Source organism: Miscanthus floridulus, chromosome 2 (genome assembly GCF_019320115.1).
Source record: "Miscanthus floridulus cultivar M001 chromosome 2, ASM1932011v1, whole genome shotgun sequence".
Lineage (NCBI taxonomy): Eukaryota > Viridiplantae > Streptophyta > Magnoliopsida > Poales > Poaceae > Miscanthus > Miscanthus floridulus.
This window is the reverse complement of record NC_089581.1, coordinates 182,506,857-182,525,672: the sequence shown is the minus strand read 5'-3', so window position 1 is coordinate 182,525,672 and position 18,816 is coordinate 182,506,857. Positions and strand designations below refer to the sequence as shown.

At 47.0% G+C, this 18,816-nt stretch overlaps 1 pseudogene; it reads left to right on the top strand.

Annotated features, from left to right (window-relative positions):
• The first annotated feature begins 1,132 nt into the window (after positions 1-1,132).
• LOC136537543 (dynamin-related protein 4C-like) lies at positions 1,133-17,703 on the top strand (annotated as a pseudogene).
• Positions 17,704-18,816: the final 1,113 nt, after the last annotated feature.

Sequence of the window (18,816 nt, the reverse complement as noted above, 5' to 3'; positions counted from 1 at the left end):
CCTGACGCTCTCTTTTTTAGATCTGTGGTGCTGGTTGCATGGCGCTCCTTTTTTTTTGCATGGCGCGCTCTTTTTTCGTTTGCGCGGTGCATGGTGCTCTTTTTTTCTTTCCATTCCGTCGCCTCAGTTGCCTGCTGAACCTCCTATTTAAATGCGGGTTAGGGAAAGGAGTTACAAGAGAGGTAGCATCTCAGTTTGGTTTGCATATTCGTACTGTTTAGAAGATTTGGAAGAGAGGAAAAGAGTCATTAGCTCAAGGCATTGTGATCAATGTAACAAGTAGAAAGAGAGGTCGTTCAGGCCGTAAGGAAACTCCTATTGATTTGGAACCTTTACGCAATATCCCTCTCAATGAAAGAATGACTTTAGAAACTATGAGTAGGCGCCTACATGTTGGCAAGGCAAAGTTGATTCGGTGCATGCGTAAAGGACTCCTTAGGCGTCATTCAAACAGCATCAAACCTTACCTAACCGAAGCAAACAAGAAGACTAGGTTACAGTGGTGTGTTGATATGCTTGATCCGAACATCACACCTAATGATCCATGTTTCAAAGATTTATTTGATCATGTGTTCATCGATGAGAAGTGGTTTTTCCTTACACAAAATTCTGCAAAATATTACTTGCTGCCTGAAGAAGATGATCCGCATCGTTCTAGTAAAAGTAAGAACCATATTCCACGCCTAATGTTTTTGATTGTATCAGCTCGGTCAAGGTTTCATAATGGAGTTTGTATTTTTGATGGAAAAATTGGATCATTCCCTCTTGTGACTTATGAACAAGCTAAGAGGAGTGTGAATCGGGAAGCTGGAACATGGGAAGTTAAACCAATTGCTCACATCACAAGACATGTGATTAGGGAGTTCATGATTGAGAGGGTACTGCCGGCTATTAGAGAAAAATGGCCAATGGAGGATATTCACAAACCGATCTACATTGTTAAGGACAATGCACCATCTCATTTAGAGGTTAATGATCATTTATTTTGTGAAGCTGCTAGGCAAGATGGATTTGATATTAGACTTATCCATGGCTTCAATGACCGTTGGACGAGCAGCAATGCCGTGCGCGCGAGCGAGAGAGGTGGTGGTGGTGCCTCTAGCGCTCGCGGTGGTGAGGCGGTGCGACCATCATGGCGGTCTGCAGCGCGTCCACGCGCGACCCCACCTCGATGGCCTTCTTTCGGATCGACGCCACGGACAGCGTGCCGCCGTTAGGCTCGCCGCCGCGCGCGGGCTCCTCGCCGACCATCATCGCGGTCTGCAGCATGTCCACGCGTGACCCCACCTCGATGGCCTTCTTCCGGATCGACGCCGCGGACAGCGTGCCGCCGTCAGGCTCGCCGCCACGCGCGGGCTACTCGCCGCCCTCCGCCATCGCCAGCGCACGCGAAGAAGTTGAGCCATGCTGACGCTCGCGGAGGTAGAACCCGGCGGAGAAGACGAGAGCGAGGGCACGGCTATGGCTGAAGACGGGAGGGCACGACTACGACTAAAGACGGGAGCGCGCGGGGAAGACGGAGGGCTGCAGTTTAATTGCCTCGGGAGCTAGCGAGTTCCGGCCTCGGGAGCGAGCATGCGCGAGGGTAGAAGAGTCCACAATGGACCGAATACCAGATGAACGACCAGTATTTTGAAATCGCAAAATCCTCCCGAACGACTTTAATATCAAAACCAGAGTGAGTAGTTAGTTATATGTATGAGTTATGTGCATAACTTTGTCACGTTGAAGTTATATCTTGAAGTCATGTGTATAAATTATATGTATAAGTTAAGTTATACGTTGAAGTTTGTTCCACAAGTTATATGTATAAGTTATATGTTATAAGATAGGATATATAAATTGTTATTAGAAAAAAAAAATCTTGAAACATATGCTAGTGGGTCTAGTTTTGTTTGTCTCGTCGTGTAGAACATACCGGTGCAAACGGAATTAAAATTGGATGCACCATTGAGAAGTTGTAACAATTTGAATAAATATTTTTTTTATCTAAAGTGACGTCACATCCAGAGAAAAAAAAAGAAAGAAAATATTGGCTCCAGGCGTGAGAGTGCTCGCCGGCACGAGAAAAAGAAAAAGAGATGTGCCGTGCTCGTCACCGTCCGGAAAGGAAGCAGGCGGGAATAATTATTTCTCGAAAAGAAAAATTTGCACTGTCGGAGAATAATTTAATTGTAGTGAAGGTTCGCCGATTTGTCCCACTGGGTTCACTCTCGGCAGCTATTCCTGGATCCGTCTGGCTGCCAAAATGAAGTGGCCTGCGTACACAGCCACAACGACGCGCCACTACGAGCCTACGACTCCCCGGCTCCCCGCACTAGTCCCCTGGTCTCCCCAGCTGGATGCGGCCTTTACTTTGGCCCCTACGCCTCCCCACAGACTTTGGCCGTATCGTTTTCTTTTTTGTGTGAGGAAAAAAGCATCGGCGTACGTGTTAACCAGTGTGTCTACCAACAACTATATGTTTTATGTAGTTTTAATATATGATTTTTTTTTTCGCCATAGAATTAAAATCCAACAGCCTCCATCCTCCTTCTACCTTCAGCCTTCTTCTACCTCTAGACAATCACAAATCACAAGATTACAAATCCACATATCACAAGAAACATTTTTTTCTATGCAAGGACAAAAAAAAAAAACAAATCGGTTTTCTCAAACTTGCAGCTCGTATATATACAGTCAACATCGATCGGTTTTCTCAGTCAGATCGTGGACAATATGAACGAAGTGAAGACATGCAAGAGCTAACATGTACGCCCCGGGTGGCCGTCCGGCCGTAGGTTGGCCAGCGCCGTCACGGTCGACCACCGCAAACCACATGGTACTGGACGAGGACGACGACGACGCTTCCTCCACCTATGAAAAGAGAGGGACAAAAAAATCCATGTGTTTTTTTTTAAAATATATGTGTGTTGTATAATATTTTTGTAAATAGCATGTACAAGAGAACGGAAAGACACTGGGAATTGGGAAACAGAAACTGAGAGAAACAGCGTGTCCAAGAAGCGTCGGACAGGGGATAAGCTGGAGAACGATGTCGTGGACGCCAAGGGCGCGGCCGCGGCCATTGCCAGCGGCGTCACAGCAAGCACCATCGCGGCCTCGTACAACGACCAGATCCGCCCCGCCCTCAACGCCGTAGACCGGCTGCGCCACCTCAAGGTGACCCAGGAGGGCATCCAGCTGCCAACCATCGTCGTCGTCGGCGATCAGTCCAGCGGCAAGTCCAGTGTCCTCGAGTCCCTGGCCGGCATCAGCCAGCCGCGTGGCCAGGGCTTCTGCACGCGCGTGCCTCTCGTCATGCGGCTCCAGGGAGACCCTTCAGCCGACTCGCCCAAGCTCCAGCTCGAGTACAGCAACGGTCGCGTGGTGACCACCACCGAGGCCAACGTCGCGGACGCCATCAACGCCGCCACAGCGGAGATCGCTGGGAGTGGCAAGGGCATCTCCGACGCGCCCATCACGCTCGTCGTGCCCAAGCGTGGCGTGCCCGACCTCACACTCGTCGACCTCCCAGGTATCACGCGGGTCCCCGTGCAGGGGCAACCAGAGGACATCTATGACCAGACCGCAAAGATTGGGGTGTTTAGTTACCTAAAATCAAAACTTTGGCACTATGTAAAAAGAAGATTCTTCGTCATATCAAACTTACGGTACATGCATGAAATACTAAATGTTGACGAAATCAAAAACTAATTGCACAGTTTAGTTGTACTTTGCGAGACGAACGTTTTGAGCCTAATTAGTCAACGATTGGACAATTATTACTAAATACAAATGAAATAATACAGTAACACAGTGATTTTGCCACTGCCGAATCCGGCAACTAAACGAGGGCCAAGGAGTACATCGCCCCGAAGGAGAGCATCATCCTGAACGCGCTCTCGGTCACAGTGGACTTCCCGACGTGCGAGTCCATCCGCATGTCGCAGCAGGTGGACCGCACTGGCGAGCGCACGCTGGACGTGGTCACCAAGGTCGATAAGGCTCCAGAGGGGCTGCTTGAGAAAGTCACCATGGACGACGTGCACATTGGCTTTGGCTACGTCTGTGTCCGTAACCGTGTTGGTGAGGAAACGTACGACCAGGCGCGCATTGAGGAGGCGCGGCTGTTCAAGAATCACCCGTTGCTTTCGAAGATTGACAAGTCCATGGTCGGCATTCCAGTCCTTGCACAGCGGCTAATGCAGATTCAAGCGACCATCATTGCCAAGTGCCTCCCCGACATTGTCAAGCAAATCAATGATCGCCTCATCCGCAGCAGCACCGAGCTCGACCAGATGCCACCGGATCTCATTAACACTGGGGATGCCGTAAGAGTGTTCTTCCACATTGTCAAGAAGGTCTGCACTTCACTGGAGAAGATACTGGTCAGGGGCGAGTTTGGAGGCTATCCGGATGACTGCTACTTCCATGGCACAGCTCGTATTGCAGAGATGCTACATATGCAAAGAAGCTTCCAACGGAATGCCCAAGGCGCAGCGACGAGAACTTTCTGACGGAGGAGATACGTGTTCTGGAGGAGACCATGGGCATCAACTTCCCCAACTTTCTGCCAAGATCGGCGTTCCATGTCATGCTCAAGAAGAAGGTGGAGATGGTTAGCCAAGTACCGCAAGATCTTGTCAACGAGGTGTGGGAGTATGTGGAGGACCTGGTGATGAAAGTTTTGCTTCAGCACTCTGAAAACTTTCCACAGGTGCAGTCGTCATGCCACCACGCCATCCAGAGCCTGATGGAGAAGACCCGGGCACGGTCTGCGCAGCACGTCAAGGAGATGATAGAGATGGAGCTGGTGGCAGACTATACGGCGAACCCTGTGTGAGAGGCAGAGGTCGGGAGAAGGGGGAAAAGGAGGCGTGGAGGAGAAGTTGAGGAGGAAGAAGAACAGGGATAGCGATGATGAATCTTAGTAGAGTAATTTGAGTTCTGTTTTCATCCGTGTACCCTCACGGGTGCTCTCTCCCCTCTTTATATTACAGGGGACTTGCCCCTTTCACGCTAGCAAGCGTTTGCCTCAGGCCCATTGCTCTCCGATGAATCTGGGATTGGGCTTCCTTTGCCTTGGCGATCTGGGCTGGACTTGCGGGCCTTCCCCATCCTCGGTCCTCTTCTCTGTAGTAACAGCAGGGCGTCTACTGACATCCCCTCCTCCTTTGGACACGGCTTGACCCCAAGCAGTGGCACGAGGAAATTCTTGGCGCAGGGCTTCGTAGTCTTCCCAGGTAGCGAGCTCCGACGACAGATTGTTCCATTTGACCAGCACCTGAGACACTTGCTTGTCGCCGCGAGCTGTGGAGCGAGTCTGCAGAATCTTCTCCGGAGCCAGATGCAGGGCAAAATCAGTAGGAAGTATTGGAATTACCTGATGAGATGTCCCCACGACACGTTTGAGCTGGGAAACGTGAAAAACAGGATGTATAGCAGAGTGTGCCGGAAGATCAAGCTTGTAAGCCACCATGCCAACTCGAGCCATAACACGGTATGGACCAAAGAAGCGGAAACTGAGCTTTTGGTGTGAACGGGGTGCCAAGGAAGTTTGGACATACGGTTGCAGTTTAAGGAAGACCATCTCGCCCACGTTGAAGTGACGTTCAGATCGGTGCTGGCCGGCTTGCTTTTTCATGCGACTCTTAGCCCGATTGAGGTGCTGCTGCAGTAACTCATCCATGAACTGACGCCCAGAAGCCCAGTTGAACACTTCTTGATTGGTTGTCGAATTGGGGTTAACAGCAAGCATACGAGGTGGGTAGCCATACAATGCCTCGAATGGAGAACGACCGATGACCGAGTGGGAGCTCGTGTTGTACCAGAACTCAGCAGAGGTGAGCCACTTACTCCATTTGGTTGGTGTGGCATGAACAAAATAGCGCAGATACGTCTCCAGGCATTGGTTGAGACGCTCAGTTTGGCCGTCCGATTGTGGATGGTAGGCTGTGCTTCGGCATAACTCGACATTGGCCAACTGGAACAGCTCCGACCAAAAATGGCTTGTGAAGATACGGTCTCGGTCAGAGATGATGGAGTGAGGCAGTCCATGGTGCCGGTACACATTGGTGAAGAATGCCTTAGCCACGTCCGCTGCAGTAAAAGGATGGCGAAGAGGGATGAAATGTCCATACTTAGTGAGGAGATCAACGACCATCAGGATGCAATTATACGATTGGGAAGTTGGAAGTCCTTCAATAAAGTCAAGAGAAAGAAGTTGTCATGCCGAGTCGGGTACTGGCAGTGGTTGCAGAAGCCCTGGCAGTTTAGCTCGATCATATTTGGATTGTTGACAAGTGACACAAGCTTGGACGAACTCTCTGACAGCGGTCTTCATGCCACACCAGGCAAAACATTGCTTGAGTCGAGCATAAGTAACAGGCACGCCGGAATGTCCACCCCAAGAGCTGGAGTGAAACTGTGTAATGAGGGACTGTTGCAGCCCAAAATCAGCGTCTACCCACACGCGGGAGCAGTAACGAAGGATGCCGGACTGAAAGGAGTACTTGGGAACAGAAGCAGGATATAGTGTGAGTTTGGTGATCAGCTGAGTCGCGAAAGGATCATTATGGTAACTAGCGCTGACCGCCGCTGTCCAGGATGGCACCGCAGAGGAAACAGCATTGCAAATAGCCGGTGGCTGAGGGTGTCGAGACAACGCGTCAGCCGCTCGATTTGCTGAACCAGCCCTGTAAACAATCCGATATTGGAGTCCAATCAGTTTGGAGAAGACTCGTTGCTGCCAATAGGTATGCAGTCGTTGATCCATCAGTTGAGTAAGGCTCTTTTGGTAAGTGAGAATGACGAATTCCTGAAATTGCAGGTAGGAACGCCAAGCTTGGACTGCGAGAAGGATAGCCAAGAATTCTTTCTCGTACGTGGACAGCCCCTTGGACTTAGTTCCCAGAGCCTTGCTAAGATATGCGAGCGGGTGACCGTCTTGCATGAGCATAGCCCCAACCCCTACATCCGAGGCGTCGGTCTCGATGGTGAAAGGTCGTGCGAAGTTCGGTAAGGCCAGGACGGGAGACTGGCACAGCGCTGCTTTCAAAGCCTAGAATGCAGACTCGTGGTCCGGTGTCCAGATGAACAGGGTATGCTTCTTCAACAAATTTGACAGAGGCTTTGAAATGATGCCAAAGTGACGAACGAAACGACGGTAGTAGCCGACCAATCCCAAGAAGGACCGGAGTTCCTTGGTCGACGTAGGGGTCGGCCATGCTACAATTGTGTCCAACTTGGACAGATCAGTCTCCACACCGTCAGCGCTGATGACGTGACCTAGGTAAGCGATCTGACTTTGTGCGAAGGTGCACTTGGAATGTTTGAGCTGCCAATGATCGCGAGCCAAGAGTTCAAAGACCATTCTCAAATGTGTCAGGTGCTCTTCCATAGACCGACTGTACACCAATATGTCATCGAAGAATACTAGAGCAAACTGTCACAGACATGGTTGCAAAGTCATGTTCATGTCGTCCTAAAATGTGCCAGGAGCACCAGTCAAGCCAAAGGACATCACACAAAACTCAAATTGCCCAAAGTGTGTCTAAAATGCTGTCTTATGTTCTTCCCCATCTTTCAGTCGGATCTGGTGGAAACTAGATTGTAAGTCTAGAGTTGAAAGCACACTGGCACTAGCTAACTCATCCAACAGTTCTTCAATGACAGGAACCGGGTATTTGGCCTTCGCAGTGATTGTGTTCAACTAGCGGTAGTCAACGCAAAAACGCCAGGTTTGATCTTTCTTCTTGACAAGTAGCACTGGAGAAGCGAAAGAGCTAGAGCTTTTCTGAATGATGCCTTGCTGCAACATGTCAGTAACCTGTCGCTCGATTTCTGATTTCAACATGGGAGCATAATAGTAAGGCCTGATAGCCACTGGATGAGCACCAGGAATCAACGGAATAGCGTGGTCACAGTAACGGCGTGGTGGTAGACCGGAAACTGGCTCAAACAACAGTGCAAACTCTAAGAGTAAATCCTAAACTGCAACTAGCAAATGAGCAGTAGCTAAATGAGGTTCTACTGAATCCTACACCAAACATAACTGAATGACTGAACCTGATGGCACTATCGCAGACTTGCCTAGTAAAACTGCAGTAGAGCCCTGATAAGGTATGGCCATCCATTGATGAGACTAGTGAACGTGCATAGGGCTAAAACTGCCCAACCAATCCAGTCCCAAAATCATATCATAAGCAGACAATGGGAACAACTTCAAATCAATAGAGAATGAGTAATCCTGGACCTCCCAACGAGCTGTAGGAATATGGGCTGAACACTGAGTGACATCGCCATTAGCTACCTGAACACTGATAGGTTGAGCTAGATTTTGAACACCCACCAACGACTAAGCGAGGGACGCATTCAGAAATGAGTGTGAGCTGCCAGAGTCGACCAAGATGGAGATAGCTATGCCCTAAAGAGATCCCGACAAACATAGAGTGCCCGGTGCAGTTGAGCCTACCATTGCTGACACCGATAGGTGCATCATGATATGGGACGTCGTTGGGGACGCCGGGCCCTCCTCATCTGCATCATCAGAGATTGGCACAATATCCCAAAGTTCCTGAATGAGGTGAAGCTGTACCATCTCGGAGCATCAATGATCTCGGATCCACTTGGTGCTGCAGCGATAATAGAGCCCCTGAGCGCGACGAGCAGCACGAAGGGCTTGCATCTTGTCATCAGTCGTCGTTGCAGCGACATTCACTGGGCGCCTGACCACACCAGGAGCTTGTGGAGGCGGTGGTGGCAAGGCCAAGGGAGGCCCCCACCCGGGCTTGGAGTTGCTGGCTTGATCGAAGCGCCGGTATGGCCGTTTGGTGAGCCCCAACGCTTCCTCCTGCAATTCAGCCAATACGCAGGCAGTATCCAGAGTAGCTGGCTTGTGAACCATAAGAACAACTTTAATTTCATCACGCAAGCCGTCAATGAAACATTGAACATAGTAAAGAGGGTCTGGATGTTTAGCATAAGCTTTGAGTTCATCTACCAGCCCTATGAACTTCTCGATATACTTAGAAACAGGACCAGTTTGCCGGATTTGGAACAAACAACGAAGAAGGAGTTCGTGTTCGTCGCGTGCAAAGTGTGACAACAATTGTGCACAGAACTCATCCCACCCCTGATTTTCAAGCTCTTCCTCAACTAAAGAGAGCCAGCGCTTGGCTGGTCCCTGGAAATGCATAGTGGCAGCAGATAGCCACACAGTGGACTCGACACGGTAGAGTTTGAAGTAATGAACTGCCTGCTTAATCCACAGTTTTAGGTGGTCACCGTCGAATTTAGGAAAATCAAACTTAAACAATTTCCCTATGTGATCCCCTTTGGAATCCCCCTGATGATTGGACTCGTAATGGTGCTGTGGGTGTGGATGTGGTGGGCGAGGCGGAGGACACGGAAGAGGAAACATGGAAGGAGGTCGACTAGGAAACGTACCCTTACCGGGCGGTGGAATCAGAGTGGTGGGCACTCCGAAAGTGTAACACCCCAGGTCTTTGCCACCAATTAAGCAATGGGTTTGAGCTAAAACATGGTATATTAAGTGATGATGAAGATGTCAAGGTCAAACCTATATAAACGAGCCCCAACCTAAACTTGGATATTGCACCTTTTGTTCGCCTATAGACCCCTTTTCAAGATATATGCTTGGGTGGTGTTATTGGAATATCTTCATGTGTCTCACATCAATACCCATCTATATTGATCCATGGAAAAGTTTTGTGAAGTTTGGAATCAAAAAGTCACATGAAATGATAAGTTATATCCTTATTGGAATGACTTTGCTAAGTGCTTGAATTACACTATTAAGTGAATGAGAACATGAAATGTCAACCAAACCTTGCAACCTTGCCAAAATGACTCTAGATGAACTCTACAACAAAAGTCATGAAAGGTTCATGTTGGGCAAATGCCAAGAAAATGCTCCAATGGATCAAAAAGGATAATTTAAGCTTCATCGTGATCCTACTTTGGTCAAAGTAGAACAGTAGGTTCTATACCAGTTTTGAGGTTGGACCTTAAATTAAAGTTGTAGTACATATCATGTAGAACAAACTTTGTTTTTGGACCAAGAGCTAGATCAACTTGGAAATAAGTCAAACAGAGGCTCGAAGATTGAATCAGCGGCTGTTTTCAGACTTAGAATTTTTCTAAGTCTGGAATTCATCGTCGTCGACGTTGGCATGTCGCGTTCTCGTGTTTTTGTTAAGCAACTTGACTTGACCCCAAAATAGAAGTTGGAGCTAATTCATTGGAGAAGATCATGCAAAAGGTTGGGATCAGTTTGACCATGTTTGGACCAAGTAGTTCGACTTCAAGCAGAGCGACACTTAACCCTTGTTAAGTCACTGACAATGTCAACTTGAGGCTTGATTAGCTACTAATCCGAGAGTTTAATGTCTATGCACCCTTAATAAAAGTTGGAGAGCAGCTTGTGGACAACAACTTTGCTACAGGCGCCCAGGTCCGAATCCAAGCCGAATATGCTGAAAAACGCGTCTGAACTCAGGCTCCATCGCGCGCGCCAGGTGTTCGATGGCGGGCCCCATAGGGGACACGCGGATGTCATGCTCGCCGCCGCTGCTCCACGCGTCGTGGGCGCCCCGTCGAAGCCGCCTGCCCCTGCCTGCGTAAATGGGGAGCACCAGAGCGCCCTCACTCGCCTCTCTGCTCGCCCTGCTCTCCTCCTCCCTCGCCCTCTACGCTACACGCGCGCGCCAGAGCGCGCCCGCCATGAATGCCGCCGCCGAGCTCGCTGCCGCTGCTACTGCCTCCACTCCATCCCTCCTCCGTCCGAACCAAGCGCGGCATCACCTTCTCCGTCATGCGCCGCCCCTCCTGCGCCCCTTTTCCAGTCACCTCGACCGTCGTGGCGCCGTCGCCGCCGAGCAGTCGTCGGCGTTCCACCTGCTCACGCGGCCAGCAGGCCACAGGCCGCCTCCATCCATGTCGCGGCCACCTACGAGTGCGAGATAACCCACTGATGCTCCTCCGCCACTCCATCGCCGCCGAACATCCTCCTCTGGCCGGCACCGCGAGCCTCCGACGACCTCCCTATTCAAAATCCCATCAGGGACCTCCTACAAAAATTCGACGAAAGTCAGGGTTCTAACTGCGAAGTCAGTGACTCAGATGAATAGTGCCGATAAGGACCTATTTGTAGTAATTTGCTGAATCTTTGGAAATTCATAGTAATTCATAGGAAATTCGTAAAATAGCAAATGAGGACTTTTTGGAATCCTTGTGAAATTGTCTATGCAGTGGATCTATAATATGGCATGTTTTAGTTTAAATATTTTGCGGTAAAAATAGATTTGTGCAGTAAGGTTATAATGCTAGTTGAATTTGTTATTTTTCATAACTATAGATCTAGGGCTCCAAATGAAGTGAAATTTTTGTGGCATGCTACTCATGTGATAGTTGATGTGTGGTAAAAATTTCATGAGTATTGGATGAAGTATGAGTGAGTTATTGGTTTATCTTGCTCTCACATGAATTCTTGCTTTAGCAACTTGTCTTTTTCATAGAGGTTGCTATACATATCCAAATGGAGTGAAATTTGTACAGTAGACTATTGAGAGGATATGCGAGCCACTGTAATTTTTGTAGAATTTATTATATGCTTTTGGTATATGTTCATTAAGTCACCTTGTTATCTAAAATAAATTAAGAAATGCATTAAAAGAATTTATTTGGTCATGGACACTAGGTTTTCTGGTGTTCTTTAGTCATGTGTGAAATGTTGGTAAAGTTGGTTTAGCCCAATTATGAATTTGCAACATAAGTTAATAATTATTTTCTTGCCGGTGTGGTTTATGGACAGATCTGAGAACTTAGCAAAGTTCTTCATGATAATGTGCTTTGTTGTGAAACTTGTTTATATAAAAGTTGTAGATAATTCAAGTATCTAACTTCTATTAAAATTTGGTGTCATTTGGCCAAGTAGTTTAAGAGTTACAGCTGTTTAAAGTTGGGTTTCAGAAATGGCTGTTTTCTGTCAATTATGGACCAGTTTCTGTAAATAGATATATTTGACTTAGTTAACTTGAGAATCATGCTAAGATGATTAAAGATGAATTGTAGAAAATTTCATAAGCTTTCCAGAATGTCTTCTTGCAAGTCATTTGGATTTGTGTAACTCCAGTTATAGCTAAATCTTATAGCTGGTGTTTGCATATCCAGAAATTGACAGATTCCAATTATAGTTGTTTGCTTGTATATTGCTAAGTGTGGCTTTGTTGATGATCAAGTTATGATACTTGTGACCTTATTAAACTTGTGTCATGCTTGATGTGCTTGCTCTCTATAGTTAGTTGTGTGATGATAGTTAAATAGCTATTGGTGTCTATGTCTTACATAATCTTGTGTTGTCTTGAATGCTTATGTGATGCATCTTGTGTTACCATTTATCACATTCATACACATGCATCTTGCATCTCATTTAGGTACGCTAGATGAACCACGTGAAGGACGTGATGTTGGAGCCAAACCCGAAGACAGTGTTTGATGGATCTGTCCCGAAGATGGATGGGCTAAGCGAGTGCTAGGATCTGAGATGTCACCAGGATGGTGCAAGCTAACTGAACTGACTTGTGTCGGATCCCAGGTAAGCCCCGGAGCATTATAAGTCTCCTAATTTATAAAAGCAATTTTTTCTATATATGAGTTATATATTGTTGCATTAAGTTGTAGGAGTTGATTGAAACCGTTGATGCATTTATTACTATCCTTGCCTACCTTATTACCTTTTTACCCTGTTAGGTCAGGATCGAATAACTGCTTAGCCTTGCTTAGACCAGTAGCGATCGGTGATATCCGGTCACCTACATTGATAGGTGGTTACCGGAAGAATTTAGCTATGGAAAGAATGATATCCTAGAATTAACCATGTGTGATGGAGAATTGGAGACCGGACGGAAAAAGTTGGAGGCAACCAGACAGGGTTCTGAGGTGCTGTTAGTTTCTGTCTGTGTCGATTAAGGACCGACCGTTGTTGGGCCTCGAGTCATGTTGAACGCATGCCTTACATTTAGCTGACCGGATAAAGTACCTTCCGACCGCGAAGCTGGGAGATTTTTTCGGGCCAAGTAGATTGCCCGCAACGCACTGTGCCGGAGCAGGTGTGGTAGGACACGGGGGCGAGATGATAAGACCAAAGTGCAGTCGGTCGGCCCCCGGGTACATGTGGTTCCTGGCAAACTTGAGATTCCTAGAAAGTTGACTCGGTGATCAATATCTCACTTTAGCGGGTGAGTGAGGTTTGTGTAAGGAATAAATCACCAGCTGGTTAGGAATCGATTCGAATCGCCATCGCTCCTGGATAGTGAGCACTTGACTCGAGTTACTTCATCGTAGTAATTATTATGGAACAATGATGGTTATCTGGATAGTATGGGATATGCTAAATCTAAATTGGTAACTGGATGTTATTGGTTAATCAAGTGATTGCTATAGTACAGGTGCTTACCTAGATGGATAGGTCATAATAAAGATGATGCAAAGTATTGAAAATGGTTTCTTCATGATAGCTTATGCTTTTCGCAAATAAGTCAGCTAGCCCACTAAAGAAAGTCTTGCATAATCCTTGGTGTCGCTTTATTTTGGTTTAAGACGGGTAAGTCTGGCTGAGTACATTCGAGTACTCAGGGTTTATCCCACCTTGTTGCAGGTGATGTTCTCGACCTGTTGATGATGGTGGCTAACCACCGGTGGGCTCGGTGATTCTATACTTACTTCTCATCTATATGCTTTTGTCGGATGATGTCACTATGCTAGCAATATATTTGGAACTTATATTAATGTAATCATTTGAAAGCTATGCTGTTTTCACTAAGCGATTTTGAAACCCAAACTTGTACTATTATTTGTTAACCCCTTTGTAATATTATTTCCGCTGCAACCCGATGTATGTGATGTGTATTTGCTTAATCACGCGATCTTGGTTATGATGTTGATTTACCGAGGTCTTTCGGGACACTCGGCGGACTACCGGGTTTATATGAGTGAAAGTATGGGTGTGTCAACGTGTTAGCGGGGACAACCGTACTTGATCTTGTATAAATTGGGCGGTTCTGTCATAGCTGGTATCAGAGCGAGATTAAGCATAATACTGTCAGGTACATAGTTTTAAAAGCTAAGTTTTGGTTTTAAAAGGTCTATTTTAACTAAAACTTTAGCTACAGGCAAATTTGTCAAAACTTATTTGCAAAACTATGCTAGCGACATCTTCCTTTATGCCTAGTTAAGAACTATTAGGTGGCTATCTAGGTACTAACTTTAAGGGATGTACTTTATTGCAATTTTTCTTTCGTCGTCCATACGACGTGCTATTGTATGGATGCCATTCGCTTGAATGGTACTGTATGGATCAATTGCCTCTACGCCCAGGTAAGTGTGAGTTGTGAGAGTATGACCGTCCAACTGTCGGTCTAGGGGAGAGTTAGCTGTGGTTACTGGAATATTTACATATTACACACATGTATATATGAAGGTACTTAATTGCGGGTATATGTATCGGGTAGCTATTGATATCAAAGTATATACATCTGGGGATGTATATATGGAGAGTATCTTAGTTTACTGTTTTCATTATGCGCTTATTTATCTCTTGTGGGGATGGGCTGCAATGAATTTGCCTGCAGGTACGCTAACCACGAATGCGTAGATTGAATGTAGCTGACGACTAGCTATATATCGAGAGAGTACGTGTTATGCCACCGATATAGAACGTGATTGCCACCTTAGGCTGGCAATTTCGTGAGGACGAATAGGATGAGCATGCATCATGATTGTGCTTGTGCATAAATATGCTTCCCTTCCTTTGTTCTGAGTACTAAGTAACTTGTGATCGATGTATTACACTATCTTCCTTGTGTGGAGTTAAACAAGAATGTCGTGTTCCATGTTGTTTGAATAGGAAGTGCTTGAGAAAAGTGTGTGCTTAGCCTTGCTAGAAATAATTGTGGTTACATGCTTAATGTCCTCTAGTTTAGCCAAGTGGTGGGTATGTATGCTTGTTATCTAATTAGTGCCATAGTTATCACCCCTTTTGTCCTCGGTAAGCATACGAGTGTTGAAGAGCGCTATCCTAGAACCACGTCCAAGTTTTGGTAATCACTTGGTGGACACAAGACGTATATAGAAATTTGGCAAGAAGTCCCCTGCTCAGTTGTCTTTGGCAATTAAGCTATGCTCTCTTGCGTTGTGTTTTGATTTTCGGATCCCTTGCTTGTTGACTCCTAACCTTGTGACTACCTTTGTTTGCTATCCCTCCTTCGCATAGTGCTTGCTCCTATGCAACCCAATTTATGCCATGTGAGATTTCTTGTGGGTTATATGTTCAGTAATGGTGCCACGATTAGCGATCTATGGTGCCGCGATGAAACCGAGAGCCTCCTGTGGGTGCGCACACAAGGTTGTGCTGCTCGGCACGCGCTGGTATCGAGGTTTCTAGTCATGATCCATTGCAGAACTGCACCGATATGTTATTCTCACTTGAGCTCTTCCTTGGTTATCTCTCCTTATCATGTCAAGCGATCTATATGTCGAACTAGATGCAATAGGACTCCCTTGTGAAGTCGTCCAACGGTTAACCTTTGAAGAACAGGTCACTAATAGGAACATAAACAGACTGCAAGAGGTGGTAGACAAGTGACTCTACTTGACGATCCCTATAATGACGTCGGTCATCTAGTGAGCAACTTATGTCATTTTCATTGGATCAGAAAGGTGCACCACACTTAAGGTTGAACAAGTTATCAGTCGGATGATAAATGGACCAGGAGATTCTATACTTACTTCTCATCTATATGCTTTTGTCGGATGATGTCACTATGCTAGCAATATATTTGGAACTTATATTAATGTAATCATTTGAAAGCTATGTTGTTTTCACTAAGCGATTTTGAAACCCAAACTTGTACTATTATTTGTTAACCCCTTTGTAATATTATTTCCGCTGCAACCCGATGTATGTGATGTGTATTTGCTTAATCACGCGATCTTGGTTGTGATATTGATTTACCGAGGTCTTTCGAGACACTCGGCGGACTACCGGGTTTATATGAGTGAAAGTATGGGTGTGTCAACGTGTTAGCGGGGACAACCGTACTTGATCTTGTATAAATTGGGCGGTTCTGTCACAGAAAGCACCGTCCCGGGTCCCAAAATCGAAGCGGTGCCCGTCGGGCCTGTTGGCTGATGTTCCCGCAGATGTGCGCAGGGCAGCCTCGAATTCCCCATGCGCGGCCGACTTGTGTGTTGGTGACGGCGCAGGGGACCTATTCGTCGGAGTGCGCGGGGAGGACTTGACGGTGGGGAGTGGAGCCACTGGCGAGGGCGGAGCCGATAGGGGCTTGGGGGCGAGCACGTCAGGAACGGACCCGTGCACACCCAAAGTCGGAGATGGCCCATCCACCATGGAGCGCTCCATGTACTTGGAGATCTTCCCGACCTCAAGCTTCAGGGAGGAGAGGCGCTTGACCTCCACGCGCAGGTCGTCGATGAAGCCATCGACGCCAGGGCGCCACTCATCGAACGAGCGGGCAGCGCTTTCCAAGGCATCGAGTTTGGATGAGGAGGAATCGGCAGAGGCGTCGAGCCGGCGCTCAAGACCGTCGAAGCGGGCGGCGATGCGCTTGTCGATTTCATCCAGGAGGAGCTTCTAGTTCGGATCCATGGCCCCGAGTTTCTTCTGGCGGTGGGTATAGTGTTCGTGTGAAGAGAGGGAGGCTCGATCCAGATCGACGCACACCACAAATTGCGATTCCTGGATCGGAATTACGGAATCCCCGAATCAAGCTGCAGTCCACAGGCCTCGATTTAGGGTTAGACCAACCAAAATCTGGTGGAATTCAAGCGATCGATAGGGAACAGTGGGTCGAAAACGGAATCGAAGGCCGAGGAGCGTTGTCTCTGATACCAATTGTGAGAGGCAGAGGTCGGGAGAAGGGGGAAAAGGAGCCGTGGAGGAGAAGTTGAGGAGGAAGAAGAACAGGGATAGCGATGATGAATCTTAGTAGAGTAATTTGAGTTCTGTTTTCATCCGTGTACCCTCACGAGTGCTCTCTCCCCTCTTTATATTACAGGGGACTTGCCCCTTTCACGCTAGCAAGCGTTTGCCTCAGGCCCATTGCTCTCCGATGAATCTGGGATTGGGCTTCCTTTGTCTTGGCGATCTGGGCCTGACTTGCGGGCCTTCCCCATCCTCGGTCCACTTCTCCTTAGTAACAGCAGGGCGTCTGCTGACACCCTGACTACATGAAGACTTGGGAAGCCATAATGGAAGGTCAGAAGAAGTTCATGGATTCTGTGGACGACAAGGACAAGTCCAGGCCATCTAAGATTACCCTGGAATGCTTTGGGGAAGTGGACGTGTGTCGTCTTAGGATGCACGCTGACCTAGCAGCGCAGGCATTTGACTTGAGGGCACGGCTGACCGCGTACTGGAAGAGCATAGTGCTCAGGCACGTCGATGGGTTGGCGCTTCATGTCCTCCGCGGTGTCAAGCGGCTCGTGGAGAACGATCTCGAGGATGAGCTGGCCAACGAGCTCCTGGGCAACAACATGGCTGGGGTTGAGCGGATGCTCTCGCCGCCGCCGAGCACCGGAACCAAGCGCGACCGCCTCAAGAAGAGCATTGTCCTGCTTCAGCAATCCAAGGAGGTTGTTGCAAACATCATGGACAGGATTAGCGCGGCAGATGAAGCCTAGGCAGTTATTTGCTTCTGTCTGTGTCTGCCTGCCTTCTTTTGGATGACTATACGTTTTGAAATAAACTTTCTTATCGTGATAACTGGGCGACCTGCTATATGCTGTTAATTAAGGTTTATATATGCATTTCCTATCAGTTCGATATGAACTTTGTCAAGGTACGCTTGTTAACGACCTGCTATTTGCTGTTATGATTGAGCATTTACCACTAGATAGTAAACTGCATCATTAACCATGACAAGATTCAGTGTACGAACTTTGCCATTGTGCTTGTTGGTAAACATGCTAGTATTTTTCTAATATGTTGGGCTCATCACTAATGCATTTCCTTCCATTAGTTAACTTTCTGTTCTTCAGTTCCCGTAACAAGCTTTGGTATAACTGCCATTCTCATAACGGGTGATTATTCTAAAGAGCTTTTTTCTAATTCTTTTTTGTTTAGATTAGAGGTATCACCAAGTTCCAAACTTTTTTGGTACGTAGGTAACCATGGTAATTATTGATGGACTGTAAAAAGGCCCTACTCTAAAATGTTGGCCTCTGAATACCGAGGTTCTTGGAACATCTATAAGGCAATCAGTCTATAATCTGTACACAACAGTTATGTAAGCTGGTGTTGGGATAGTTCATGAAAGTTAGGCGTGTGACTTAAGTATGTTCAATCATCCTAGCTACAAATCATTAGGAAAGAATAATTTTGGATTAGCTAATGAAACATTCACAAAGCTAGTAGTATACTGCTAGTTTGATATATACCAAGATGCGGCATGTTCGCTTGGTCGTAAACGATCGTGGATTATAAGCCAGAACAGTATTTTTTTCTCACACCAAACCAGCCAGCAGTAATAATCCACGATCGTTTCAGCCGAAACGAACAAGCTGATGATCCCTAGTTCGTTTAGGCATGACATCCTTATTGAAATGAATACCTCATCTATATTAAATATCAAATTTATTGTTTCTATTTTTTCTGAAAATAACAATAGCACCAGTATATATAGTAATAGGTTATTAATGGGTAACAACATACCAGGCTCTACACAACACAAGCAAATAGGCTCGCTTCAGGAACGCACAATTTAAAGTGTAGTCCGATTGTTGTTTTCGGAATAT